Source organism: Danio aesculapii, chromosome 15, assembly GCF_903798145.1.
Source record: "Danio aesculapii chromosome 15, fDanAes4.1, whole genome shotgun sequence".
Lineage (NCBI taxonomy): Eukaryota > Metazoa > Chordata > Actinopteri > Cypriniformes > Danionidae > Danio > Danio aesculapii.
The window spans coordinates 42,955,165-42,981,772 of record NC_079449.1 but is presented as its reverse complement, the minus strand read 5'-3'; the positions used below and the strand labels follow the sequence as shown (position 1 = coordinate 42,981,772).

General features: G+C 39.6%; 19 non-coding genes across 19 annotated transcripts; all 19 read left to right on the top strand.

The window, feature by feature from the left end:
* The first annotated feature begins 539 nt into the window (after positions 1-539).
* Positions 540-613, top strand: trnat-agu (transfer RNA threonine (anticodon AGU)). The gene has a single exon. It is a non-coding gene; the product is annotated as a tRNA-Thr (tRNA).
* A 646-nt stretch (positions 614-1,259) lies between these two features.
* trnat-ugu (transfer RNA threonine (anticodon UGU)) lies at positions 1,260-1,333 on the top strand. The gene has a single exon. It is a non-coding gene; the product is annotated as a tRNA-Thr (tRNA).
* A 523-nt stretch (positions 1,334-1,856) lies between these two features.
* Positions 1,857-1,930, top strand: trnat-cgu (transfer RNA threonine (anticodon CGU)). Its single transcript has one exon. It is a non-coding gene; the product is annotated as a tRNA-Thr (tRNA).
* Positions 1,931-2,092: 162 nt separating this feature from the next.
* On the top strand, positions 2,093-2,166 carry trnat-agu (transfer RNA threonine (anticodon AGU)). Its single transcript has one exon. It is a non-coding gene; the product is annotated as a tRNA-Thr (tRNA).
* An 893-nt stretch (positions 2,167-3,059) lies between these two features.
* trnat-agu (transfer RNA threonine (anticodon AGU)) lies at positions 3,060-3,133 on the top strand. Its single transcript has one exon. It is a non-coding gene; the product is annotated as a tRNA-Thr (tRNA).
* Positions 3,134-3,779: 646 nt separating this feature from the next.
* On the top strand, positions 3,780-3,853 carry trnat-ugu (transfer RNA threonine (anticodon UGU)). The gene has a single exon. It is a non-coding gene; the product is annotated as a tRNA-Thr (tRNA).
* A 162-nt stretch (positions 3,854-4,015) lies between these two features.
* Positions 4,016-4,089, top strand: trnat-agu (transfer RNA threonine (anticodon AGU)). Its single transcript has one exon. It is a non-coding gene; the product is annotated as a tRNA-Thr (tRNA).
* A 901-nt stretch (positions 4,090-4,990) lies between these two features.
* Positions 4,991-5,064, top strand: trnat-agu (transfer RNA threonine (anticodon AGU)). Its single transcript has one exon. It is a non-coding gene; the product is annotated as a tRNA-Thr (tRNA).
* Positions 5,065-5,710: 646 nt separating this feature from the next.
* trnat-ugu (transfer RNA threonine (anticodon UGU)) lies at positions 5,711-5,784 on the top strand. The gene has a single exon. It is a non-coding gene; the product is annotated as a tRNA-Thr (tRNA).
* Positions 5,785-6,315: 531 nt separating this feature from the next.
* On the top strand, positions 6,316-6,389 carry trnat-cgu (transfer RNA threonine (anticodon CGU)). Its single transcript has one exon. It is a non-coding gene; the product is annotated as a tRNA-Thr (tRNA).
* Positions 6,390-6,551: 162 nt separating this feature from the next.
* Positions 6,552-6,625, top strand: trnat-agu (transfer RNA threonine (anticodon AGU)). Its single transcript has one exon. It is a non-coding gene; the product is annotated as a tRNA-Thr (tRNA).
* Positions 6,626-7,519: 894 nt separating this feature from the next.
* Positions 7,520-7,593, top strand: trnat-agu (transfer RNA threonine (anticodon AGU)). Its single transcript has one exon. It is a non-coding gene; the product is annotated as a tRNA-Thr (tRNA).
* Positions 7,594-8,240: 647 nt separating this feature from the next.
* On the top strand, positions 8,241-8,314 carry trnat-ugu (transfer RNA threonine (anticodon UGU)). Its single transcript has one exon. It is a non-coding gene; the product is annotated as a tRNA-Thr (tRNA).
* A 162-nt stretch (positions 8,315-8,476) lies between these two features.
* Positions 8,477-8,550, top strand: trnat-agu (transfer RNA threonine (anticodon AGU)). Its single transcript has one exon. It is a non-coding gene; the product is annotated as a tRNA-Thr (tRNA).
* Positions 8,551-9,451: 901 nt separating this feature from the next.
* trnat-agu (transfer RNA threonine (anticodon AGU)) lies at positions 9,452-9,525 on the top strand. Its single transcript has one exon. It is a non-coding gene; the product is annotated as a tRNA-Thr (tRNA).
* A 645-nt stretch (positions 9,526-10,170) lies between these two features.
* On the top strand, positions 10,171-10,244 carry trnat-ugu (transfer RNA threonine (anticodon UGU)). The gene has a single exon. It is a non-coding gene; the product is annotated as a tRNA-Thr (tRNA).
* Positions 10,245-10,768: 524 nt separating this feature from the next.
* trnat-cgu (transfer RNA threonine (anticodon CGU)) lies at positions 10,769-10,842 on the top strand. Its single transcript has one exon. It is a non-coding gene; the product is annotated as a tRNA-Thr (tRNA).
* Positions 10,843-11,004: 162 nt separating this feature from the next.
* On the top strand, positions 11,005-11,078 carry trnat-agu (transfer RNA threonine (anticodon AGU)). Its single transcript has one exon. It is a non-coding gene; the product is annotated as a tRNA-Thr (tRNA).
* A 704-nt stretch (positions 11,079-11,782) lies between these two features.
* trnat-agu (transfer RNA threonine (anticodon AGU)) lies at positions 11,783-11,856 on the top strand. The gene has a single exon. It is a non-coding gene; the product is annotated as a tRNA-Thr (tRNA).
* The last annotated feature ends 14,752 nt before the right edge of the window (positions 11,857-26,608 follow it).

The following is a 26,608-nucleotide window of genomic DNA, read 5'->3' as shown; positions in this document are numbered from 1 at the left end:
CCGAGTAGGTTTGAGGAATGACTCGAAGACAACCTGTGGTTTTGGGCAAAAGTGGCTTATGCCTATTGTGGAGGTCAAACCTTTTGGATTTGTCATACAAGAGCCTCTTTCTGAATGTGCAAAGTCACTCAGTGGAAAGCACAGTACATACTGGTTTTCTCCACTGTCTAAGATGAGACTGTGTTAGGAAGTATTGTATCCAGAGGTTTTTTTTTTTGTGCTGAGACTGAGTTGGCCAGAGCACCTGTCTCAGGAACAGCAGGTCCTACGTTCAATTCCAAGCTGCCCCTTTTCCTCAGATTATGGGAGGGTGGCTTTATGATCTGAATCTCTTTCCATGGCCAACAGCATATGTTTGCACAAAAGACAGAATGGTAAATGGTTCTGCACACCGTAGGGCCTCGAAAGATGGTGTTTTTTGGCTCTGTTGTGCAACGGACAGCTCATTGGATGTCTAGGTGGCTACTGGAGTTTTTCAGAGGGGATAGTGTGCCTCTTTTTAGACATTTCAAGCTAATCATCAAAGTACATTAGTTGCTGGCGCTGTGGCTTAGTTGGTTAAAGTGCCTGTCTAGTAAACAGGAGATCCTGGGTACGAATCCCAGCAGTGCCTCTTTGCCGGCTCCGCAGATTGTTTCTGTACTGAAACTCATCTGAGATTGCTTGGATGGCAGAAGCTTTGTCCCTTTGTTGCGGTTGAAGACTAAAATGGGCTACCCCAACAATAGGGCCTCAAAACAACACTTTGTGTGGCTCTGTGGTGCAATGGACAGCGCATTGGACTTTTAGACTTGAAATGGAGGCATTCAAATGGTTGTTGGTTCAAGTCCCTCCTGAGTCTGAATTTGTGGGCTTATTCTACCATGTCCTTGCATAACAACATGTGGCTCTTTAAAGAATTTCAGGAGTCCGCCCAACGCATTATGCTTTGTCGTTCTGATGGACGATGCCGGCTCAGAAATCACAGCTAAGTGCTGGGATTGCATGTAATGGAAATGGAGCTTCCAAAAAACACTTAACGCATGAATAAAGAAAGATTAATTAAAAGTAAATGAATGCATTTTTTGCTTTGATCTTGATTAGAGGCCAGCATACCTGTCAGGTTTAAGACATAATCCTCCAGACTCTAAAAGACAACGTCCATCTTGTCAGCATTTTCTGCATCCTGACATGCTGGTTTTTGTTGTGGTTTGATTTTTTTCTTGTACGATTTTTTTTTTTTTTTGATCAGGCAAATGTGTCTTGCTGTAGGTTCTTGTGGTGCTGTGGCTTAGCCGGTTAAAGCGCCTGTCTTGTAAACAGGAGATCCTGGGTTCAAATCCCAGCAGTGCCTTAATGCAGCTGGTGAATTTGCTTCTGTTACAGAGCTTGACAAAAGGAATCGTGAAATTGTATAGCTTTGAGGCATGACGGATAGAAGAACAAATAGAGTTAAACAAGCTTATTTGTAGCTACTTTGAGACATGCTGTCTTTTGTTATGCTCTTTGTGCGAAAACGTCATAGCCAATTTCCAGTTGTTCTGCTGTGGCTTTGTTGGTCAAAGCAGCATGTCTTGTAAACAGGAGATGCTGCTTTCAAATCCCAGCAGTGCCACGTGCTATAAGTGCTTCTTCTTAAGAATTACGAGTGTTTATGCAGCAAACTGTTTAGCCGTCGGTTTCTTAAAAAAACTCAAATGCTTAAAAACGCTGCTTGTTCAAGAGGGCTTTGGACGATTACTTTATATTGCATAGTGTGGTAATGTGTAACGAATTGGACTTCATTATTTCAAGTTGAGACATTCACACTTGCAGCGCTACTGCTGTATGTTTTCTTTTTTTTTTGTATAAACAATTAGCCCCTTTTACCATCATCAGGCGCTGTGGCTTAGTTGGTCAAAGCGCCTGTCTCGTAAACAGGAGATCCTGGGTTCAAATCCCAGCAGTGCCTTTTCCTCACATACGTGGACCATACGTATTCAATTTAACTTTTGCATATATGAAACATTTATGATGGCCAACAGCATGTATCTGAGCAAAACCCGAAGACTGAAATGCACGGCACAGGTAAGAAGCTAGCCAGCTTGCCAGTTGACCGACATCTGTAATGCAAGGCGCTGTGGCTTAGTTGGTTAAAGTGCCTGTCTAGTAAACAGGAGATCCTGGGTTCAAATCCCAGCAGTGCCTAGTCCACAGTGAGTGCTGATTTTATGGGCTTGAGAGTACCAAAAAGTGCTTCCTGTGCAAAAGTGCTACAGCAAGCGAAGCATAGTGGGTCTGTGGCACAATGGATAGCGCATTAGACTTCTAGGCTGTGAATGGAGGCATTCAAAAGTTCTTGGTTTGAGTCTCAGCAGTGTCACAGGTGATTCCCTATTTCTTCACTGACTCAGGTGTGGGGTGTTTCCAACATTTTAGGTGTCTGTCCATCCCGCTTTGCTTCTTTCTTTCATTGCACAGTGCAGGCTCAGATACTAGGGAACTCTACAATGATGCTTATGACTTATTTGAGCTGTTTTAAATAAGGGAGATTAGAAAAAAGTGGCAATGCCAAGTAGGTTTGAGGAATGACTCGAAGACAACCTGTGGTTTTGGGCAAAAGTGGCTTATGCCTATTGTGGAGGTCAAACCTTTTGGATTTGTCATACAAGAGCCTCTTTCTGAATGTGCAAAGTAACTCAGTGGAAAGCACAGTACATACTGGTTTTCTCCACTGTCTAAGATGAGACTGTGTTTGGAAGTATTGTATCCAGAGGTTTTTTTTTGTGCTGAGACTGAGTTGGCCAGAGCACCTGTCTCAGGAACAGCAGGTCCTACGTTCAATTCCAAGCTGCCCCTTTTCCTCAGATTATGGGAGGGTGGCTTTATGATCTGAAACTCTTTCCATGGCCAACAGCATATGTTTGCACAAAAGACAGAATGGTAAATGGTTCTGCACACCTCGAAAGATGGTGTTTTTTGGCTCTGTTGTGCAACGGACAGCTCATTGGATGTCTAGGTGGCTACTGGAGTTTTTCAGAGGGGATAGTGTGCCTCTTTTTTGACTTTTTTCACGCTTATCATCAAATACATTTGGTGCTGGCGCTGTGGCTTAGTTGGTTAAAGTGCCTGTCTAGTAAACAGGAGATCCTGGGTTCGAATCCCAGCAGTGCCTCTTTGCCTGCTCCGCAGATTGTTTCTGTACTGAAACTCATCTGAGATTGCTTGGATGGCAGAAGCTTTGTACCTTTGTTGCGGTTGAAGACTAAAATGGGCTACCCCAACAATAGGGCCACAAAACAACACTTTGTGTGGCTCTGTGGTGCAATGGACAGCGCATTGGACTTTTAGACTTGAAACGGAGGCATTCAAATGGTTGTTGGTTCAAGTCCCTCCTGAGTCTGAATTTGTGGGCTTATTCTACCATGTCCTTGCATAACAACATGTGGCTCTTTAAAGAATTTCAGGAGTCTGCCCAACGCATTATGCTTTGTCGTTCTGATGGACGATGCCGGCTCAGATATCACAGCTAAGTGCTGGGATTGCATGTAATGGAAATGGAGCTTCCAAAAAACACTTAAAGCATGAATAAAGAAAGATTAATTAAAAGTAAATGAATGCATTTTTTGCTTTGATCTTGATTAGAGGCCAGCATACCTGTCAGGTTTGAGACATAATCCTCCAGACTCTAAAAGACCACGTCCATCTTGTCAGCATTTTCTGCATCCTGACATGCTGGTTTTTGTTGTGGTTTGATTTTTTCTTGTACGATTTTTTTTTTTTTTTTGATCAGGCAAATGTGTCTTGCTGTAGGTTCTTGTGGTGCTGTGGCTTAGCTGGTCAAAGCGCCTGTCTTGTAAACAGGAGATCCTGGGTTCAAATCCCAGCAGTGCCTTTTCCTCACATACGTGGACCATTCGTATTCAATTTAACTTTTGCATATATGAAACATTTATAATGGCCAACAGCATGTATCTGAGCAAAACCCGAAGGCTAAAATGCACGGCACAGGTAAGAAGCTTGCCAGCTTGCCAGTTGACCGACATCTGTAATGCAAGGCGCTGTGGCTTAGTTGGTTAAAGTGCCTGTCTAGTAAACAGGAGATCCTGGGTTCAAATCCCAGCAGTGCCTAGTCCGCAGTGAGTGCTGATTTTATGGGCTTGAGAGTACCAAAAAGTGCTTCGTGTGCAAAAGTGCTACAGCAATCGAAGCATAGTGGGTCTGTGGCACAATGGATAGCGCATTAGACTTCTAGGCTGTGAATGGAGGCATTCAAAAGTACTTGGTTTGAGTCTCAGCAGTGTCACAGGTGATTCCCTATTTCTTCACTGACTCAGGTGTGGGGTGTTTCCAACATTTTAGGTGTCTGTCCATCCCGCTTTGCTTCTTTCTTTCATTGCACAGTGCAGGCTCAGATACTAGGGAACTCTACAATGATGCTTATGACTTATTTGAGCTGTTTTAAATTAGGGAGATTAGAAAAAAGTGGCAATGCCGAGTAGGTTTGAGGAATGACTCGAAGACAACCTGTGGTTTTGGGCAAAAGTGGCTTATGCCTATTGTGGAGGTCAAACCTTTTGGATTTGTCATACAAGAGCCTCTTTCTGAATGTGCAAAGTCACTCAGTGGAAAGCACAGTACATACTGGTTTTCTCCACTGTCTAAGATGAGACTGTGTTAGGAAGTATTGTATCCAGAGGTTTTTTTTTTGTGCTGAGACTGAGTTGGCCAGAGCACCTGTCTCAGGAACAGCAGGTCCTACGTTCAATTCCAAGCTGCCCCTTTTCCTCAGATTATGGGAGGGTGGCTTTATGATCTGAATCTCTTTCCATGGCCAACAGCATATGTTTGCACAAAAGACAGAATGGTAAATAGTTCTGCACACCGTAGGGCCTCGAAAGATGGTGTTTTTTGGCTCTGTTGTGCAACGGACAGCTCATTGGATGTCTAGGTGGCTACTGGAGTTTTTCAGAGGGGATAGTGTGCCTCTTTTTAGACATTTCAAGCTAATCATCAAAGTACATTAGTTGCTGGCGCTGTGGCTTAGTTGGTTAAAGTGCCTGTCTAGTAAACAGGAGATCCTGGGTACGAATCCCAGCAGTGCCTCTTTGCCGGCTCCGCAGATTGTTTCTGTACTGAAACTCATCTGAGATTGCTTGGATGGCAGAAGCTTTGTCCCTTTGTTGCGGTTGAAGACTAAAATGGGCTACCCCAACAATAGGGCCTCAAAACAACACTTTGTGTGGCTCTGTGGTGCAATGGACAGCGCATTGGACTTTTAGACTTGAAATGGAGGCATTCAAATGGTTGTTGGTTCAAGTCCCTCCTGAGTCTGAATTTGTGGGCTTATTCTACCATGTCCTTGCATAACAACATGTGGCTCTTTAAAGAATTTCAGGAGTCCGCCCAACGCATTATGCTTTGTCGTTCTGATGGACGATGCCGGCTCAGAAATCACAGCTAAGTGCTGGGATTGCATGTAATGGAAATGGAGCTTCCAAAAAACACTTAACGCATGAATAAAGAAAGATTAATTAAAAGTAAATGAATGCATTTTTTGCTTTGATCTTGATTAGAGGCCAGCATACCTGTCAGGTTTAAGACATAATCCTCCAGACTCTAAAAGACAACGTCCATCTTGTCAGCATTTTCTGCATCCTGACATGCTGGTTTTTGTTGTGGTTTGATTTTTTTCTTGTACGATTTTTTTTTTTTTTTGATCAGGCAAATGTGTCTTGCTGTAGGTTCTTGTGGTGCTGTGGCTTAGCCGGTTAAAGCGCCTGTCTTGTAAACAGGAGATCCTGGGTTCAAATCCCAGCAGTGCCTTAATGCAGCTGGTGAATTTGCTTCTGTTACAGAGCTTGACAAAAGGAACCGTGAAATTGTATAGCTTTGAGGCATGACGGATAGAAGAACAAATAGAGTTAAACAAGCTTATTTGTAGCTACTTTGAGACATGCTGTCTTTTGTTATGCTCTTTGTGCGAAAACGTCATAGCCAATTTCCAGTTGTTCTGCTGTGGTTTTGTTGGTCAAAGCAGCATGTCTTGTAAACAGGAGATGCTGCTTTCAAATCCCAGCAGTGCCACATGCTCCGGTGCTATAAGTGCTTCTTCTTAAGAATTACGAGTGTTTATGCAGCAAACTGTTTAGCCGTCGGTTTCTTAAAAAAACTCAAATGCTTAAAAACGCTGCTTGTTCAAGAGGGCTTTGGACGATTACTTTATATTGCATAGTGTGGTAATGTGTAACGAATTGGACTTCATTATTTCAAGTTGAGACATTCACACTTGCAGCGCTACTGCTGTATGTTTTCTTTTTTTTTTGTATAAACAATTAGCCCCTTTTACCATCATCAGGCGCTGTGGCTTAGTTGGTCAAAGCGCCTGTCTCGTAAACAGGAGATCCTGGGTTCAAATCCCAGCAGTGCCTTTTCCTCACATACGTGGACCATACGTATTCAATTTAACTTTTGCATATATGAAACATTTATGATGGCCAACAGCATGTATCTGAGCAAAACCCGAAGACTGAAATGCACGGCACAGGTAAGAAGCTAGCCAGCTTGCCAGTTGACCGACATCTGTAATGCAAGGCGCTGTGGCTTAGTTGGTTAAAGTGCCTGTCTAGTAAACAGGAGATCCTGGGTTCAAATCCCAGCAGTGCCTACTCCACAGTGAGTGCTGATTTTATGGGCTTGAGAGTACCAAAAAGTGCTTCCTGTGCAAAAGTGCTACAGCAAGCGAAGCATAGTGGGTCTGTGGCACAATGGATAGCGCATTAGACTTCTAGGCTGTGAATGGAGGCATTCAAAAGTTCTTGGGTTGAGTCTCAGCAGTGTCACAGGTGATTCCCTATTTCTTCACTGACTCAGGTGTGGGGTGTTTCCAACATTTTAGGTGTCTGTCCATCCCGCTTTGCTTCTTTCTTTCATTGCACAGTGCAGGCTCAGATACTAGGGAACTCTACAATGATGCTTATGACTTATTTGAGCTGTTTTAAATAAGGGAGATTAGAAAAAAGTGGCAATGCCAAGTAGGTTTGAGGAATGACTCGAAGACAACCTGTGGTTTTGGGCAAAAGTGGCTTATGCCTATTGTGGAGGTCAAACCTTTTGGATTTGTCATACAAGAGCCTCTTTCTGAATGTGCAAAGTAACTCAGTGGAAAGCACAGTACATACTGGTTTTCTCCACTGTCTAAGATGAGACTGTGTTTGGAAGTATTGTATCCAGAGGTTTTTTTTTGTGCTGAGACTGAGTTGGCCAGAGCACCTGTCTCAGGAACAGCAGGTCCTACGTTCAATTCCAAGCTGCCCCTTTTCCTCAGATTATGGGAGGGTGGCTTTATGATCTGAAACTCTTTCCATGGCCAACAGCATATGTTTGCACAAAAGACAGAATGGTAAATGGTTCTGCACACCTCGAAAGATGGTGTTTTTTGGCTCTGTTGTGCAACGGACAGCTCATTGGATGTCTAGGTGGCTACTGGAGTTTTTCAGAGGGGATAGTGTGCCTCTTTTTTGACTTTTTTCACGCTTATCATCAAAATACATTTGGTGCTGGTGCTGTGGCTTAGTTGGTTAAAGTGCCTGTCTAGTAAACAGGAGATCCTGGGTTCGAATCCCAGCAGTGCCTCTTTGCCTGCTCCGCAGATTGTTTCTGTACTGAAACTCATCTGAGATTGCTTGGATGGCAGAAGCTTTGTACCTTTGTTGCGGTTGAAGACTAAAATGGGCTACCCCAACAATAGGGCCACAAAACAACACTTTGTGTGGCTCTGTGGTGCAATGGACAGCGCATTGGACTTTTAGACTTGAAACGGAGGCATTCAAATGGTTGTTGGTTCAAGTCCCTCCTGAGTCTGAATTTGTGGGCTTATTCTACCATGTCCTTGCATAACAACATGTGGCTCTTTAAAGAATTTCAGGAGTCTGCCCAACGCATTATGCTTTGTCGTTCTGATGGACGATGCCGGCTCAGATATCACAGCTAAGTGCTGGGATTGCATGTAATGGAAATGGAGCTTCCAAAAAACACTTAAAGCATGACTAAAGAAAGATTAATTAAAAGTAAATGAATGCATTTTTTGCTTTGATCTTGATTAGAGGCCAGCATACCTGTCAGGTTTGAGACATAATCCTCCAGACTCTAAAAGACCACGTCCATCTTGTCAGCATTTTCTGCATCCTGACATGCTGGTTTTTGTTGTGGTTTGATTTTTTTCTTGTACGATTTTTTTTTTTTTTTTGATCAGGCAAATGTGTCTTGCTGTAGGTTCTTGTGGTGCTGTGGCTTAGCTGGTCAAAGCGCCTGTCTTGTAAACAGGAGATCCTGGGTTCAAATCCCAGCAGTGCCTTTTCCTCACATACGTGGACCATTCGTATTCAATTTAACTTTTGCATATATGAAACATTTATAATGGCCAACAGCATGTATCTGAGCAAAACCCGAAGGCTAAAATGCACGGCACAGGTAAGAAGCTTGCCAGCTTGCCAGTTGACCGACATCTGTAATGCAAGGCGCTGTGGCTTAGTTGGTTAAAGTGCCTGTCTAGTAAACAGGAGATCCTGGGTTCAAATCCCAGCAGTGCCTAGTCCGCAGTGAGTGCTGATTTTATGGGCTTGAGAGTACCAAAAAGTGCTTCGTGTGCAAAAGTGCTACAGCAATCGAAGCATAGTGGGTCTGTGGCACAATGGATAGCGCATTAGACTTCTAGGCTGTGAATGGAGGCATTCAAAAGTTCTTGGTTTGAGTCTCAGCAGTGTCACAGGTGATTCCCTATTTCTTCACTGACTCAGGTGTGGGGTGTTTCCAACATTTTAGGTGTCTGTCCATCCCGCTTTGCTTCTTTCTTTCATTGCACAGTGCAGGCTCAGATACTAGGGAACTCTACAATGATGCTTATGACTTATTTGAGCTGTTTTAAATTAGGGAGATTAGAAAAAAGTGGCAATGCCGAGTAGGTTTGAGGAATGACTCGAAGACAACCTGTGGTTTTGGGCAAAAGTGGCTTATGCCTATTGTGGAGGTCAAACCTTTTGGATTTGTCATACAAGAGCCTCTTTCTGAATGTGCAAAGTCACTCAGTGGAAAGCACAGTACATACTGGTTTTCTCCACTGTCTAAGATGAGACTGTGTTAGGAAGTATTGTATCCAGAGGTTTTTTTTTTGTGCTGAGACTGAGTTGGCCAGAGCACCTGTCTCAGGAACAGCAGGTCCTACGTTCAATTCCAAGCTGCCCCTTTTCCTCAGATTATGGGAGGGTGGCTTTATGATCTGAATCTCTTTCCATGGCCAACAGCATATGTTTGCACAAAAGACAGAATGGTAAATAGTTCTGCACACCGTAGGGCCTCGAAAGATGGTGTTTTTTGGCTCTGTTGTGCAACGGACAGCTCATTGGATGTCTAGGTGGCTACTGGAGTTTTTCAGAGGGGATAGTGTGCCTCTTTTTAGACATTTCAAGCTAATCATCAAAGTACATTAGTTGCTGGCGCTGTGGCTTAGTTGGTTAAAGTGCCTGTCTAGTAAACAGGAGATCCTGGGTATGAATCCCAGCAGTGCCTCTTTGCCGGCTCCGCAGATTGTTTCTGTACTGAAACTCATCTGAGATTGCTTGGATGGCAGAAGCTTTGTCCCTTTGTTGCGGTTGAAGACTAAAATGGGCTACCCCAACAATAGGGCCTCAAAACAACACTTTGTGTGGCTCTGTGGTGCAATGGACAGCGCATTGGACTTTTAGACTTGAAATGGAGGCATTCAAATGGTTGTTGGTTCAAGTCCCTCCTGAGTCTGAATTTGTGGGCTTATTCTACCATGTCCTTGCATAACAACATGTGGCTCTTTAAAGAATTTCAGGAGTCTGCCCAACGCATTATGCTTTGTCGTTCTGATGGACGATGCCGGCTCAGAAATCACAGCTAAGTGCTGGGATTGCATGTAATGGAAATGGAGCTTCCAAAAAACACTTAACGCATGAATAAAGAAAGATTAATTAAAAGTAAATGAATGCATTTTTTGCTTTGATCTTGATTAGAGGCCAGCATACCTGTCAGGTTTAAGACATAATCCTCCAGACTCTAAAAGACAACGTCCATCTTGTCAGCATTTTCTGCATCCTGACATGCTGGTTTTTGTTGTGGTTTGATTTTTTCTTGTACGATTTTTTTTTTTTTTTGATCAGGCAAATGTGTCTTGCTGTAGGTTCTTGTGGTGCTGTGGCTTAGCCGGTTAAAGCGCCTGTCTTGTAAACAGGAGATCCTGGGTTCAAATCCCAGCAGTGCCTTAATGCAGCTGGTGAATTTGCTTCTGTTACAGAGCTTGACAAAAGGAATCGTGAAATTGTATAGGTTTGAGGCATGACGGATAGAAGAACAAATAGAGTTAAACAAGCTTATTTGTAGCTACTTTGAGACATGCTGTCTTTTGTTATGCTCTTTGTGCGAAAACGTCATAGCCAATTTCCAGTTGTTCTGCTGTGGCTTTGTTGGTCAAAGCAGCATGTCTTGTAAACAGGAGATGCTGCTTTCAAATCCCAGCAGTGCCATGTGCTATAAGTGCTTCTTCTTAAGAATTACGAGTGTTTATGCAGCAAACTGTTTAGCCGTCGGTTTCTTAAAAAAACTCAAATGCTTAAAAACGCTGCTCGTTCAAGAGGGCTTTGGACGATTACTTTATATTGCATAGTGTGGTAATGTGTAACGAATTGGACTTCATTATTTCAAGTTGAGACATTCACACTTGCAGCGCTACTGCTGTATGTTTTTACTTTTTTTTCGTATAAACAATTAGCCCCTCTTACTGTCATCAGGCGCTGTGGCTTAGTTGGTCAAAGCGCCTGTCTCGTAAACAGGAGATCCTGGGTTTAAATCCCAGCAGTGCCTTTTCCTCACATACGTGGACCATACGTATTCAATTTAACTTTTGCATAAATGAAACATTTATAATGGCCAACAGCATGTATCTGAGCAAAACCCGAAGACTGAAATGCACGGCACAGGTAAGAAGCTTGACAGCTTGCCAGTTGACTGACGTTTTTAATGCAAGGCGCTGTGGCTTAGTTGGTCAAAGTGCCTGTCTAGTAAACAGGATATCCTGGGTTCAAATCCCTGTAGTGCCTGGTCTGTGATGAGTGCTGCTTTTATGGGCTTGAGAGTACCAAAAAGTGCTTGCTGTGCAAAAGTGCTACAGCAAGCAAAGCATTGCGGGTCTGTGGCACAATGGATAGCGCATTAGACTTCTAGGCTGTGAATGGAGGCAATCAAAGGTTGTGGGTTTGAGGCTCACCAGTGTCACAGGTGATTCCCTATTTCTTCACTGTCTCAGGTGTGGGGTGTTTCCAACACTTTAGGTGTCTGTCCATCCGGCTTTGCTTCTTTCTTTCATTGCACAGTGCAGGCTCAGATACTAGAGAACTCCACAATGACGCTTATGACTTAATTGAGCTGTTTTAAATAAGGGAGATTTAAAAAAGGTGCAGTGCCGAGTAGGATTGAGGAATGACTCGAAGACAACCTGTGGTTTTGGGCAAAAGTGGCTTACACCTATTGTGGAGGTCAAACCTTTTGAATTTGTCGTACAAGAGCCTCTTTATGAATGTGCAAAGTAACTCAGTGGAAAGCACAGTACATACTGCTTTTCCCCCACTGCATATGTTTGCAAAAAAGACAGAATGGTAAATGGTTCTGCACACCGTAGGGCCTCGAAAGATGGTGTTTTATGGCTCTGTCGTGCAACGGACAGCTCATTGGTCTAGGTGGCTACTGGAGCTTTTCTGCCTCTTTTAAGACTTTTCATGCTAACCATCGGAGCACCTTCATAGCTGGCGCTGTGGCTTAGTTGGTTAAAGCGCCTGTCTAGTAAACAGGAGATCCTGGGATCGAGTTCCAGCAGTACCTCTTTGCCAACTCTGCAGATGGTTTCTCAACTGAAACTCGTTTGAGACTGCTTGGACAGCAGATGTTTTGTACCTTTGTTGCGATTGAAGACGAAAATGGGTTACCCCTACAATGGGGCCTCAAAACAATACTTTGTGTGGCTCTGTGGTGCAATGGACAGACTGTTAGGTTTGAATCTGAGGCATCCAGAGTTGAAATTTGTGGGCTTTTTCGACCATCTCCTTGCAAAACAACACGTGTCTCTTTAAAGATTTTCAGGAGTCTGCCCAACGCATTATTCTCTGTCATTCTGTTGGACACTGTCAGCTCAGATATCACAGCTAAGTGCTGGGATTGGATGTAATGGAAATAGAGTTTCCTTTGTTAGTCAAATCGCTTGTCTTGTAAACAGGAGATCCTGGGTTCAAATTCCAGCAGTGCCTCATGTTCAGGTGCTAGAAGTGCTTCTTCTTAATAATTACGAGTGTATACACAGCAAACCGTTAAGCAATCGGTTTCTTAACAAAACTCAAATCCTTAAAAACGCTGCTCGTTTAAGAGGCCTTTGGACGATGACATTATATAGCATGGTGTGGTAATGCGTAACAAATTGGACTTCAATATTTCAAGTTGAGACATTCACACTTGCAGCGCTACTGCTGTATGTTTTTTCTTTTATTTATTCGTATAAACAATTAACTCTCTTATCACTCTCAGGCGCTGTGGCTTAGTTGGTCAAAGAGCCTGTCTTATTAACAGGAGATCTGAGTTCAAATCCAAGCAGTACTTTGTCCGCAGTGAGCACTTCTTTTATGGGCTAAAAACTCTGGAATCTGAAGAAATAAGCTCAGGATAAACTTTGACACATTCTTGCCCTCTTCCTTGAACTTTCCTTCCCCTCTGGTATTGATAAATACTCAGTTGTGACTGGTAACAAGGCTTTGTTCACTATCTTTGATCAATTTTGATGAAATCCCAACAGATGAGTAAATCTTTAAGTCACTGGTTATCTTTTACAAAAGATAGGGTATTTAAAGAGAAGGATGAAATGTCTCGGGGTCGCAATTCTGTATCCAGATCAGCCCGTAGTGCAGAGCTCTCAAGCTCAACACTATGTATAATTTGGACTTCCATCTATTCTCTTAGATTTATCTTTCTAGTTTTCGCTGATTTAGCAAGTTGTATGGAAATGACTAAGTTAAATAAACTAACTAAAGTTAAATACACTTTTAGTATGAGTGAGTATTCGTTAAACCCTACATCCTCTGACTAACTTCAGATTGTCAAGATCCTGTCCGTGAGAAACACATCAAACCCTGAGGTGTGAAAACTCTGTGCGGTATTGGGTCCCTTATGAAAATATAACTGAAGAATATGGGATCAGATATAAATCAAAACTTGATTCATGAACGACAAATGAGACCCGTTCCTAATTAGAAATACAGTCTAAAGTCACTTAAAATTGGAGTCAGATTGAATTCGAAGTTGAAAACAAATATAAATAAATTCTAATAAATAACACAATTCTTTTCAGAAGTGCTAAAAAGGCTTACATGCATAAAACCTTCGAATCTTAAAGCTGATGATCTGTGATCACCACCTTCTGTGATATCCCAAGTTTAAGGTGAGTGATGTCTTTTCAGCGCAATATTCAAAAGCAATGCTCCAAAAAAGGTTTGAGTTTCTCTTCTTACAACTGCTGAGGTAAGTCAATTCTTGTTTGCCTTTTAGAAATGTTGAGGGAAAGATAAATGCTTCTCATATATAGACACATCTTATAGAATGAGCCGGAAATGCTCAATATTAGATCGGAGTCCGTAACTCCATGAGGCTGAGAATTAGACTAAACCTCATTGCTTGTCAGGAACATAATAGCAGCAGAATTGAAGAAGAATGACCAAAACCCAATAACTAAGATCTCCTCAAGAGATTGCATTTAAATATGAAATAACATCATCCAAATTTTATTCTGCTACTCATCAGAGAGTTGTAAAATAAAACCAAAATTCTAAATATAATAATTTCCACAATTGTTTATTGAATATGTTGCAATAACTACATCGTCAGCAGCACGTCAGCATCGTCAGCAGTTATGTTTCAGGAATTCATGGAAAATTGTGTGCAGATGAACTGAAAATTCTTACAAGAATCTGAAAGTATGTGAAAGTGATAATATAACAGTGCAATAAAATTCAAAATGAGAAGTTTTCAAAAGAAAGACCTTTTCCTCAAACAGAAAAATTAGACTTAGTTATTTCTTTAGAGTTTGAATTGTTAAAAAAGCTATTTAAACGTTCACCAAAAGAATGTTGTTGTGAATCCAAAGAAGAGACAAAACCAGGCAGACTTTTGGATATCTTCAAAGCAGAATCCTTTAATAAGAACTCGGTGTCGCTGTGGTGTTCATAGAAAGAGCTCTGCTAGTGCAGACAGGCACTCAGTTTTGAATACATTTTTACAGACATAGGTGGAGACAGCCTAAACAAAGCTTGCAAATGAATTGTTGTTGTCAGCAGGGTAAACTGCATATCCTCAGCCTGATCTCATCAGCATATTAGTCCCCATTCATGATACATTTTAGGCATAAAAACAAAGCATGCAAATAAAGTACTGGAGTCAGAACCCATCCTGCCACTTGACCAGCTTGAAAGTGTTACCTAGCCAAATGTTAGACAATAAACAAACTGACAGTTTGCATTAATTTGGAGACATGACACTGTATCTCACATATAAGCTCCCTCAGAATGTATTTTACAGTGTAATATATATATATATATATATTTAAAGAAATTGGTATTCTTTTAGAAGCTTGTCCTTTTGTTTTGTTGTTTGTTGAAACTTATAAAATAACATTTACATTAAGAAATACTGCTTGCAGTTGTTCAGGGACAGTTATATTTAAATGCAAAACCTAATCACATATGACTGTGAAGTAACTTGTAACAAAGCCTGTCAATTGTTGTCAGTAAAGATGAATCTATCATATTTTTATTTATAAACTAAATTATTTATAAACTAAATTTGAGAGGATCGCGTGCTTATGATTTACCACAGCCGATCTGGCATTAGCTAATCATGATCCCCCAAGCATATGATTCCTAAGTTACTATAAATAACCACAGTCTTCATTCCACATTTATCTTCATCTGGAAGATTGCTCTGCCCCCGACTGTGCTTCAGCAAACTTATTACTAGCACCACCTCAATCGAAGATCATTTTCATCTCCATCATCAACATCATCTGCTTTACCACCATCATCTCCTTCAACTATACACCGACATCTTCAACAAACAACGAAGTCATGAACAATGACAATAACACCAATAACAAGCTTAAGGAAATCAACTAACAAAACAACAACCCCCAAGACAACCCCGATCTCCTCGAATCTCCTTCCGCAGCTCATTCCACATTTATCTTCCTCATTTTCATCATCATCTCCATCATCAACATCATCTGCTTTACCACCATCACCTCCTCCAACTATACACCGGCATTTTCCACAAACAACGAAGCTTCAGAAAATCAACTAACAAAATGCAGAATCCAAAATGCAAAATCCAGCATGAATACCCAGTACTGGGAACACGAACACACACACACACTCATACACTCAATTAAGGTGCTTTCATACTTGGCTCAATTGCCTGAACCCAAGTTTAATTGTCCCCCCTTGCCACTTTCTCGGCTGGTTTGTGTTCACACTGTTTTTTTTCCGTCTGGACTCCGGTACGCTTGTGTCATCAAGTTGCTTTTTTGTACAGCTGTCTCAGGTGACGGACACAAAAGCAAAGCGCCAAATTGGAAAAAGGTCTGCACATTGCGGTCATTCTGCTATTGCTGAACCTTTTGGTCTGGGACATGCAGAAAGCGACTCACGTCTGACAGCCTATAGCACATTTGTTCGGACTGTGGGGGAAACCAGAGCACCCGGAGGAAACCCACGCCAACACGGGGATAACATGCAAACTCCACACAGAAATGCCGACCCAGCCGGGACTCGAACCAGTGACCTTCTTACTTTGAGGCCACAGTGTAAACCATGAGCCACCATGCCGCACTGCTGCTTTCAGTATGGCAATAAATGTCACGTAAAATGCCATTAAAACTTACATCGGTAGCATTTACCACTGAATAAAGTCCATAAACAGTACCTGAGGTGATCATTGTCATATGAGTTTATGCTGTTGTTCTTCATTTGAAGTTTACCAGCGCCTTTAGGCTCTTCTATTGAATTTGCACCCACTGAAATTGTAATTTTGAGTACACAAATATGAATCAAACCCACTGCAGTTTCGAATGACGTCTCACTATTATCTAATTATGGAGTGTTTTATTTTGTGTTCACATTAAATGATATGTGGATGTGCATTAGCAAGTCTTTTGTACATTCTGTTGCACTGATATGCTGTGCTGCAAAGTGATGATGGTTTAAATGGACACTAGAAGTGTGAAGTACAAACTTTCTATATCAATAAAAACAAAATAAAGACCTGAAATTTAACATTTGGCTGCTAAACTATTGTGAAAACAGCTGCATCTGCTGACAATGGGAGTTGCTTAGCTTTAATTAAAATTTTGTGCTGTTTATAACGTGTGTTTGATTTGAGCTTGTTTTGTGTAATTAATTAATTATATATATATATATATATATATATATATATATATATATATATATATATATATATATATATATATATATATATATATATATATATATATATATATATATAATGCTCTGAATACTGGTAAATATGAAAGTATTTGCTGGCAATTCAGTCATCATGACATCATGACTTATTTCTCATTGTAATTTGCTAGACATATGTTGTATATGTACAACATATTTACATAATAGATACAACTTATGTCGATACCTGATAGCGATATTTATGTTGATACCTGATTTTGTTGAGTTATTGTTTTGTTCTCTTTTGAAGTTGTCAGAAAATCCACCCGGAATGTAAAATGAATCAGTTGGTCCCGACGGACTGTTTTTAGTGTGGTACTTCCTGCAGACGGATGGATGACAGCTCTAGATGTGCTAACCCAGTTATTTTTACATGTTCATGCCACAAATGTGAGTAATCGTGTTAATATTGCTGAGTTAGCGTTTGGATAGTTACTGAAGAGTTGTGTGTAATAGCCAAGAGACTTTTTATAATATGCAGCGACGATCGCGGATATTAATTAATCGCGCTAGCCGAGTTAGCATGCTAACACGATCCATATATTATATGTTACAGTCAATTAAAATAAATACATCTGTTTGGAATTATTTTGAGAGCATATGAGCTGATAATAACATATAAAATAAAAAAATAACTTTTTTAATGTAAATCCAATTGGAGCCATTTGTTTGGTAACAGTCTGGTGTAATACTTAAAGACAGAAATAATATTACTTTACAAACTGAATTATAAAGGAAATTAGTTTTTCCAGCTTTATTATTATCATTCATTTTATTACGTTTGTTTTATTATAATGGTAGTTTGCTGTCGGGTAATTGAGTTTGTTTTGTGACTACTATAATCAATTATTTGTGTGTGTGTGTTTAAATATATATATATATATATATATATATATATATATATATATATATATGTGTGTGTGTGTGTGTGTGTGTGTGTGTGTGTGTGTGTGTGTGTGTGTGTGTGTGTGTGTGAATCTGTTTGGAATTATTTTGAGAGCATATGAGCTGATAATAACGCATAAAATAAAAATTAACAACGTTTTAACTTTTATTTAAGTTTTTTTTAACCCTTTGACTCACTAATAGAGGTAAAGTTGGTTTTATATTCGCACATTCAGACTTTCCCCTTAATAATATAATTTAATAAAGGTCTTATTTGCAAACTGTAAACGGCGAAATCATATTAGCAGCCAACGACTATCAAAGTACAACATTGTTCACAGTCAAATAAATGCATGTCTAAAACATAAAATAAGCATTGGGCGGTTAAAAACACTGCACAATTGTGATAATATGACACGTCTTTCTCTGGCTCAGCGTCAGCCAATGCGCCAAAGCTCAGTTTGAATTTTTAAGTAAACAGCAGCACCAGAGACATTACGGTCCTCACTCCAAAACAGAACAAAAGCAGGATTCTGTAGTGATTTCCCCTGCTGTTGCTCCCTTCCTCCTCATCATAGACTCCAACATGTTTGTTTATCAGGTGCTGGATCACTGCCGTGCTGCTCCCATCATCACTTTTGCATATTTGGCCGTAAACACACTTTTTTTGTTAATTTAGTGTGAAATGCTCCCACATCTTGGATGATTAGGGTCGCAAAGATTTCTCTGCCTTCGCCATCTATTTTTACTCTAACGTTATTCTAACGTTTTTTTTTTTTTTTTTTCGATTCGTCCTGTCTATGAGGCGTCGAACTCTGCTGGCATCAGTGCGCGAGAGTGTGTTCACTCCTCTCCATGCTCAACTAAAGTTTTTTAATAACCCTTGTCTCCATGTCGTGCGGCACGACAAATCGATTATGAAATTCGTTGCCAACGCTTTTAGTAATCAATTTTAATTGATTCGTTGTTGCAGCCCTACTAATAAGATTTTAATTGTAAAGTGTTACCTATTGAACTTTTATAATTCTTTTAAAATTTAATTAGCTTGACACATCTGTCAAAGCTCTTTCTATATACAATAAAGCAGTACACTGTTTTTTTTTTTGCGTTATACCTGTTAAAGTAACTTGTTTTGCAGCTTAGATCAACATTGTGATAATATCGCATGTATGATCAAAAGCTTAAGCAATTAATCACAACAAGAAAGTCTAATACTGGCTTGAGTCTAATTAATACAAACAATTACTCTAACACAAAACCATTAGTAAACTCTAGCAATGTATTTAGCCTGGTGTAATCAGTTATTATTATTATTCTGAAATCACCCTATGTAAAAATGTACAGACTCCCATTTAGGATATTTGCATGTTTCGCATGAATCTAGACCAGGCATGGGCAAACTCGATCCTCGAGGGCCGGTGTCCCTGCAGAGTTTTGCTCCAACACTAATCAAACACACCTGAACACCCTAATTAGTGTCTTCAAGATCACTAGAAAGCTACAAGCAGGTGTGTTTGATTAGGGTTGGAGCAAAACTATGCAGGGACACCGGCCCTCCAGGATCGAGTTTGCCCATCCCTGATCTAGACCATCCACAACCCGTTCTCACTTATCTCCCACACCCGCAGTGACATCATGACCTCTGTATAGATGCATTGCATCCATCCGCACGGACGGCAAAGACATTTCAAGATGACCAAAGTCACCAAGCTTCATTCTGAAGACATCAGGGCCATGAGGTCTGCGGGGAAGACCACTCAGGAAATACAGCGCTATCTGAAGTCTGTCGGTGTAAACACCACGCTCAGCACCATCCGAAGACATTACAAAGAACGCATAATTCACAAACGCAATCCTCGCAAAATGAAGCAGTATGTTCCTTTACTCTTATTTTTACGTTTATGCAGTGATGTGTGGTTTTGTTAGCCTTTAAATTGGAAGTGAAGCAGTCAGTCAAGTCAAGTTTAAGAAAATTGATTTCCACTTTATTGAAAATAAATAATAATGTAACCATTTTGAAGAAAAGGGCACGTTTTACTACAGCTTTTAGAGCAAAGGAGCCACCATCATGGTATATGGCTGTGTCTGACGTTGAATAAAGATAAAGTGGAAATAATGGACTGATCATGGCGACTGGAAAGCCTATTTTAACCTAATGCTTTAAGTCTTTATTTCCACATTAAGTGGCTGTTGACACCTGGTTACTTACTGCATGGGTTTTGTTTTCTAATTAGGTTGCTATAAGATTGAAAAGTACAATGTAAATGCCCTCGGAAATGCATTTAAGACCAAAAAGACATATAAATATAGATTATTATTTACACTGTAATGAAAGTAATTGCACAGCGTGCCTTGTGTGCTTGTAATGATGTTTCACAGCCTGCATATAAAATAATTAGTTTGCCAAATAGACTTGAAGCTTACATTTTTGTGAAAAAAATAATAATAATTAAACGTGGTGTACTGTAAGCCTATCTGATGCTTTAGTTGATGTAAGTTTAGTGGAGATGCATTCATGTGGTCAAATGTAAACAAAACCATTGTCAGAAATCAGATAGAAATCCAATCAGACAAAACACATGATCAATAAATGTCAAATATTTAATGTATGTTTGTTTTACAGGGACATCGTCACAGCCATAGACAAAATGATGAGCCAAAACCATAAAACAACTTTAAGCTCGGTGAAAAAACATATCTGGCGTGACAATGGAGTGAACGTCAGTGAGCGAAGCATTCGCAGAATCAAGCAAAAACTTGGTTGGAGGTACAAGAGAAATTTACTTCGGCCAACGATCCCGGACACAGATAAAGAAGCACGTCTTCAACTAGCTCAGAAATGGATCGATGAAAAGGAAACGTTTCACGACGTCATTTTCTCAGATGAAATTACGTTGACTTTGGATCACTTTTCCTCTGTTTGTAAAACAGGAAGACAAGAGTTCGAGCCCAAGAGGAAGCGTTGCGTGAAAGTTCATGTTTGGGCAGCCATTTCCAGACTCGGACCAGGACCCATCGTCATCTTTGACGGGATGTTGGACAGGACTTTCTTTGAAGACACTATCATAAGAGAAACCGCTGCACCGTACATTAGGGAAAACTTTGGTGTTTATCACCGATTTATCCAGGATAACGACCCGAAGCACACGGCTGCAGGAAAAGTGATCGCTGCGGAGGAAATTAACTGGGTGAAGACCCCAGCAGAGTCCCCTGATCTAAACCCGATTGAGATGGTGTGGCATGAGCTGAAAGAGTACCTCCGGATAGAAGCTAAACCGACCATCAAGACTGAGTTAACGGCTGCCGTTCATAAGTTCTGGTTCGAGGAACTGACTGAAGCCAAATGCAACAAGTACATTAATCGTCTGTCTGAGGTTCTTCCAGCGGTGGTCAAGAATCAGGGAGGATACACGGGGTTATAGCTGAAACTGCAGTGTAATGCCACAAAGGAAAAATAAAGATTTTTAGTTTTTTAAATAACAGTAAAAGCTTTGAGATCATCAGTGTGTTTATTGTGTTCAATGCATAAAAACTAAAATATTTTTATATATTTGATGTTTTACTAGAAAGAAATTAGGCAGTTGCTTCAACTTACAAGGATTGTTTACTCATATTTAATGTTAATATGTCCAAAACCTCAGTTTCATTTGTTTCTTGTTTGTTTCTTTCGTTTTCGTATTGAACAAAATTCGATATTTGCATGATTTACAAACTGGTTATTTAAGACCATTTGGTGATTTGTAAGATCATTTAGAATGAATAAGTAAATTATTAATAAACTACTCAAATTAACATTTACATATCCTATTATTCAGTCATACAGTTAAAACTATTGTGGGCAGTGGTATTCCAGGTGAGGGTCTTCAGCTTACCCTAACCTAAGAGAGAGGTTAGTGGGGATGCAATGAGACTGAAACCTGAACCATTGATAGAATTAGCAAAACCCAGGAAATGTTTGAACTCTTTGGTGGTTTAGAGTTGTGGCCCATTGATTAAGCTTTTCCCTGGTCCATTTGGACTCCATAAGGGCTGATGAAGTACCTGAGAATCTGCAGATGGGATTGGTGGAACTCAAACCTTCTCCAGTTTTGGGTTTAGATGGTGATCTCTTAACTTCTGAAGGACCCGCATGATGTGCTGCATGGTGCAGAGAGTAGATGAGGATGTCATGAATGTAGATCATAAAACCGTGGAGATACTCCTAGAATACCTCATTCATAAAGTTCTGGAGGAGTGTTGGACAGTCCATACAGCATGACCTGGTACTCATAGCCATCTTCCAATCACCACCCTCATAACTCTTTAATAGACTTAAGACACTCCTACCTAATGACTGGTGTGGTGGGAAAGATGATAGATGATAGCACTGTGTCATTTGAAGGATAACTGCTGCCACGGAAAGGTGTGACTAGTGATTATCAAGCAGGAAGTCACTCAGGTGTGTCTGGCAAAATGCTGGAGAAAGGCCAGAAAGTCCGTGTCCTGCATCCGACTGATAGAGCAGAGCAGATGGTACCAATGTTCAAAAATGGTTCTTCTTCCTTGGAAAGATGATGTATGGGGGAATCCAGTTACCTTGAGCATTTAAGGTGAAACTCTGGGGTCATTGCACAGGCCTGGCTCTTCCCTTGGTGGCCAATAATTATATCGGGCACCTAGATTGTCATGGTACCTGAAAATGAATCATAAACTTTGATGAGCTCTCATGAACGTGTATACCTAAATGTTTCTGTAGTTAGTGTCTGTATATTGGTATATATTTATAAGCATTAATGATGAATTTCGATATTAATCATTTGTATTTATGTATATATGTACTTGTTTAAATAGCACCTTAGTTGTGTAATATTGTATGTAAGGGATAAAGTACATGTAGGCGGTTGCCATTACAGAATAAAGCCAGGCAGACATATTGGCAGCCTGATGTGAAGCGGAGCACTGTTGTATAAGACTGAAGGTAGGGGGGGTGACGATAACCGCATCACTGCCATAATGAGACGTCAACCTCGATGATAGTTCATTATTTATTTAAACCACCCATACACCCGCATTTACTCACACTGCGACCAATTTAGTTTATTCAATTCTCCTATACCGCATGTGTTTGGACTGTGGGGGAAACCAGGAGGAAACCCACACCAACACAGGGAGAACATGGAAACTGACCCAGCTGGGACTCAAACCAGCGACCTTCTTGCTGCGAGGTGACAGTGCTAACCATTGAGCCAGTGTGCTGCGCTGCTGGTTTCAGCATGGCAATACATATTGCATAAAATGGCGAATAAAGCCCATAATCAGTACCTGAGGGGATTATTGTCAGTAGTTTATTCTGTTCTTCATTTGAAGTTTATCAGCGCCTTTAGGCTCTTCTATTGAATTTGCACCCACTGAAATTGTAATTTTGAGTACACGAATATAAATCAAACCCATTGCAGTTTCGATTGACGTCTCACTATTATCTAATTATGGAGTGTTTTATATTGTGTTCACATTAAATGATCTGTGGATGTGCATCAGCAAGTCTTTTGTATATTCTGTTGCACTGATATGCTGTGCTGCAAAGTGATGATGGTTTAAATGGATGCTGGAAGTGTGAAGTACAAACTTTCTATAACAATAAATACAAAATAAAGACTTGAAATTTAACATTTGGCTGCTAAACTATTGTGAAAACAGCTGCATCTGCTGACAATGGGATTTGCTTAGCTGTTAATAAATTTGTGTGCTGTTTATAACGTGTGTTTGATTTGAGCTTGTTTTCCGTAATTATTTATATATATATAATAATTTATATATATATATAAATTTATATATATAAAATGCTCTGAATACTGGTAAATATGAAAGGATTTGCTGCCAATTTAATCATCATGATATGTTGTTTTCATATTTCTCTCATTGTAATTTGCTAGACACATGTTGTATATGTACAACATATTTACATAATACATACAACTTGTTTTATATTTATGTCGATACCTGATTTTGTTATTTTATTTTATTTTTCTTCTTCTGAAGTTGTCAGAAAATCCACCCGGAATGTAAAATGAATCAGTTGGTCCCGACGGACTGTTTTTAGTGTGGTACTTCCTGCAGACGGATGGATGACAGCTCTAGATGTGCTAACCCAGTGATTTTTACATGTTCATGCAACAAATGTGAGTAATCGTGTTAATATTGCCGAGTTAGCGTTTGGATAGTTACTGAAGAGTTGTGTGTAATAGCCAAGAGACTTTTTATAATATGCAGCGACGATCGCGGATATTAATTAATCGCGCTAGGCTAACACGATCCATATACTATATGTTGTAGTCAATTAAAACAAATCTGTTTGGAATTATTTTAAGAACATATGAGCTGATAATAACGCATAAAATAAAAAAAATAACGTTTAAACTTTTATTTAAAGTTTTTTAACCCTTTGACTGCCTGCTCTACCGAATGATTGATAATGTTCGACTGTTTTAAATAATGACTGCTATGCTGCTTTCACACCTGTAGACTGATTGTTTTGTTCCGAAACGGGGATTATAATAGTTACAATGTTTATCTTTGTTCTTGGTGCGGTTCGCCTTCACACAGCAAAGTTTATAAACAAACCAAAATAGTTAAAACAAGTCACGTGCGGGTAAACTCTCCTCACATTCTTCTTCTTCTTGGTGTTTATCGGCGGTTTGCATTCTTAACAGAGCATTACCGCCACCTACTGTGGGTTATGGATCAGAGACTCTTTTTTTTCTTTTTATTATTATTATATTACTATTATTTTTTTTAACTCTAGACTCTTTAAAACCTGAGCCTTCGATGTTGCTGCGTGTTCAGCTCCTCCATCTACAGCTCAGTTCCTTCACAGCCGAGATAGAGAAAAAGATAGTAGAAGATAGGGGAAAGCATAATATATATATATATATATATATATATATATATATCTCCTCACATTGGTCAGAGCTCCACGGTTTATTTTGCAGTCCCGCGGATTCCGATCAGCGTCACGCCCTTATTTTAATTTATGTTGATGTTGATAAGACATTATAAGCGAAAATGAGCACGTTGATATTTTTAAAAATTATGGGATGTGTTAAAAATGCATTGGGTGTGTTAACTAGCAACATTAGGAGTAAAGAGATGCAATGCAAATTTTTATTTTTATTTTGACACCCACAGACGACAAATATAAATCAGAGAGGTCAGACTTTCACAGAGCCTCATTTCAGGTGTCAAGTTTTGTATAAATCTATCTATTGAATTAATCTGTAAAAAAAAAAAAAACCTTATCTAGAATTCTGCATTATAGGCTTAAATAATAGAGAAACTAACAGATGAACTGAGACTGCAGACTGATCATGAAGCAGGTCAATGTTGATCTTTATTTTAGTGCAGAAATGAACAAAACAACAGGCCTAATACCAAACATTATAAGATTAAAATATAGAAAAATGATCTGATGGTAATTTCGGCCAATTTGGTATACATCAACATGGTATATATATATATATATATATATATATATATATATATATATATATATATATATATATATATATATAGATATATAGATATATATATAGATATATATCTATATATATATATATATATATATATATACATACATGCATACATACACACATACATACATATATATATATATATACATTATTTTTTTAATATTTAAAATGTTTTGACACAATACATGTCAGGCTAAATAATTTAAATAATTGATGGACTTCTGCCATCTTTATTAGTTTCAAAAACACAGATTTCTGTTCAACTTGAAAAGGCATCTTTGGATATCTTTGCTTTGGATATAAAGCAAGCCTCTGCACTATTTAGCTCTACAGCATGCTGGACATTGGTCTATATGGGATTGCTTTTTTCAGATGTTTCCATATTCATGGACTGACCAGTAACTTGTGATGTGGAGGATCACTTTCTATTGTTGCCCTAAAAAACTCAAAGTAGTCATAAAAAAAACATGTAAAAAAACAACTTACAAATACAGTAGGAATGGTATAACAGAAAATTTTAAAACCTTGACTTTTCCTAACCGCGTTATACCTTAAAACCGGTTATCGTCCCATGTCAAATACCACATATAATGATATAGTTTAAAGCAATTAATCGCAACAAAAAAATTTGATCCCACAAGAGTCTAGTTATGGTGGCTTGAAAAGCCAGCATATTGTTATCTATCTTAAACTTATTATTATTCTTCTTCTTCTTCTGAGACTAATTTCTAAGTGTATCTCCTCCTAGGCCTTTCAAGCTACATACTTCAAACTTTCGTCAAACCTTCGAACTGGTCTGACTCGGGTTGCTATATCTTTTCTAACTGATCCGACCTTGGGTTTTCCGAAAAACGACCCAGAAAAATCCCAAAAGTCCCATTGACTTAACATTGGGTCAAACTTTGTGAGCTCATAACTCTGCATCAGACTGTCCTACAGACTTCTAACTGGACTCATTTAACTCAGTCTAGCCAGCAGCCAATAACTGATGACTTTTTAACTTACTAGCCACTCCCTAGCAACCACTTACAGCACCCTAGCAACTGTCCCATAGACTTCCAATGTAAAAGACTCCCATTATCTTAACATTGGATCAACCTTTGTGAGCTCATAACTCTGCATCAGACTGTCCTACAGACTAGAGTCTGGCCTCATTCAACTCAGTCTAGCCAGCAGCCAATCACTAATTACCTTTAAACTTACTAGCCACTCCCTAGCAACCAATTTCAGCACCCTAGCAACTGTCCCAGAGACTGTGACTAGCTATTCTAACACACGCTAACAGTTTTAACATCCTACTGACATGCTAATCTTGCTAGAAAGGTGCTAGCAACACGATAGTGACATGCTAGTCATGCTAGTGACATGCTAATTCATGCTAGAATCATGCTAACAACATGCTAATTCATGCTAGAAACAAGCTGATTCATGCTAGAATCATGCTAGTAACATGCTAGTTACATGCTAATTAATGCTAGAATCATGCTAGTTACATGCTAATTCATGCTAGAAACATGCTAATTCATGCTAGAATCATGCTAACAACATGCTAATTCATGCTAGAAACATGCTAGTAACATGCTAATTCATGCTAGAAACATGCTAGTAACATGCTAGAATCATGCTAGTAACATGCTAATTCATGCTAGAAACATGCTAGTAACATGCTAATTAATGCTAGAATCATGCTAG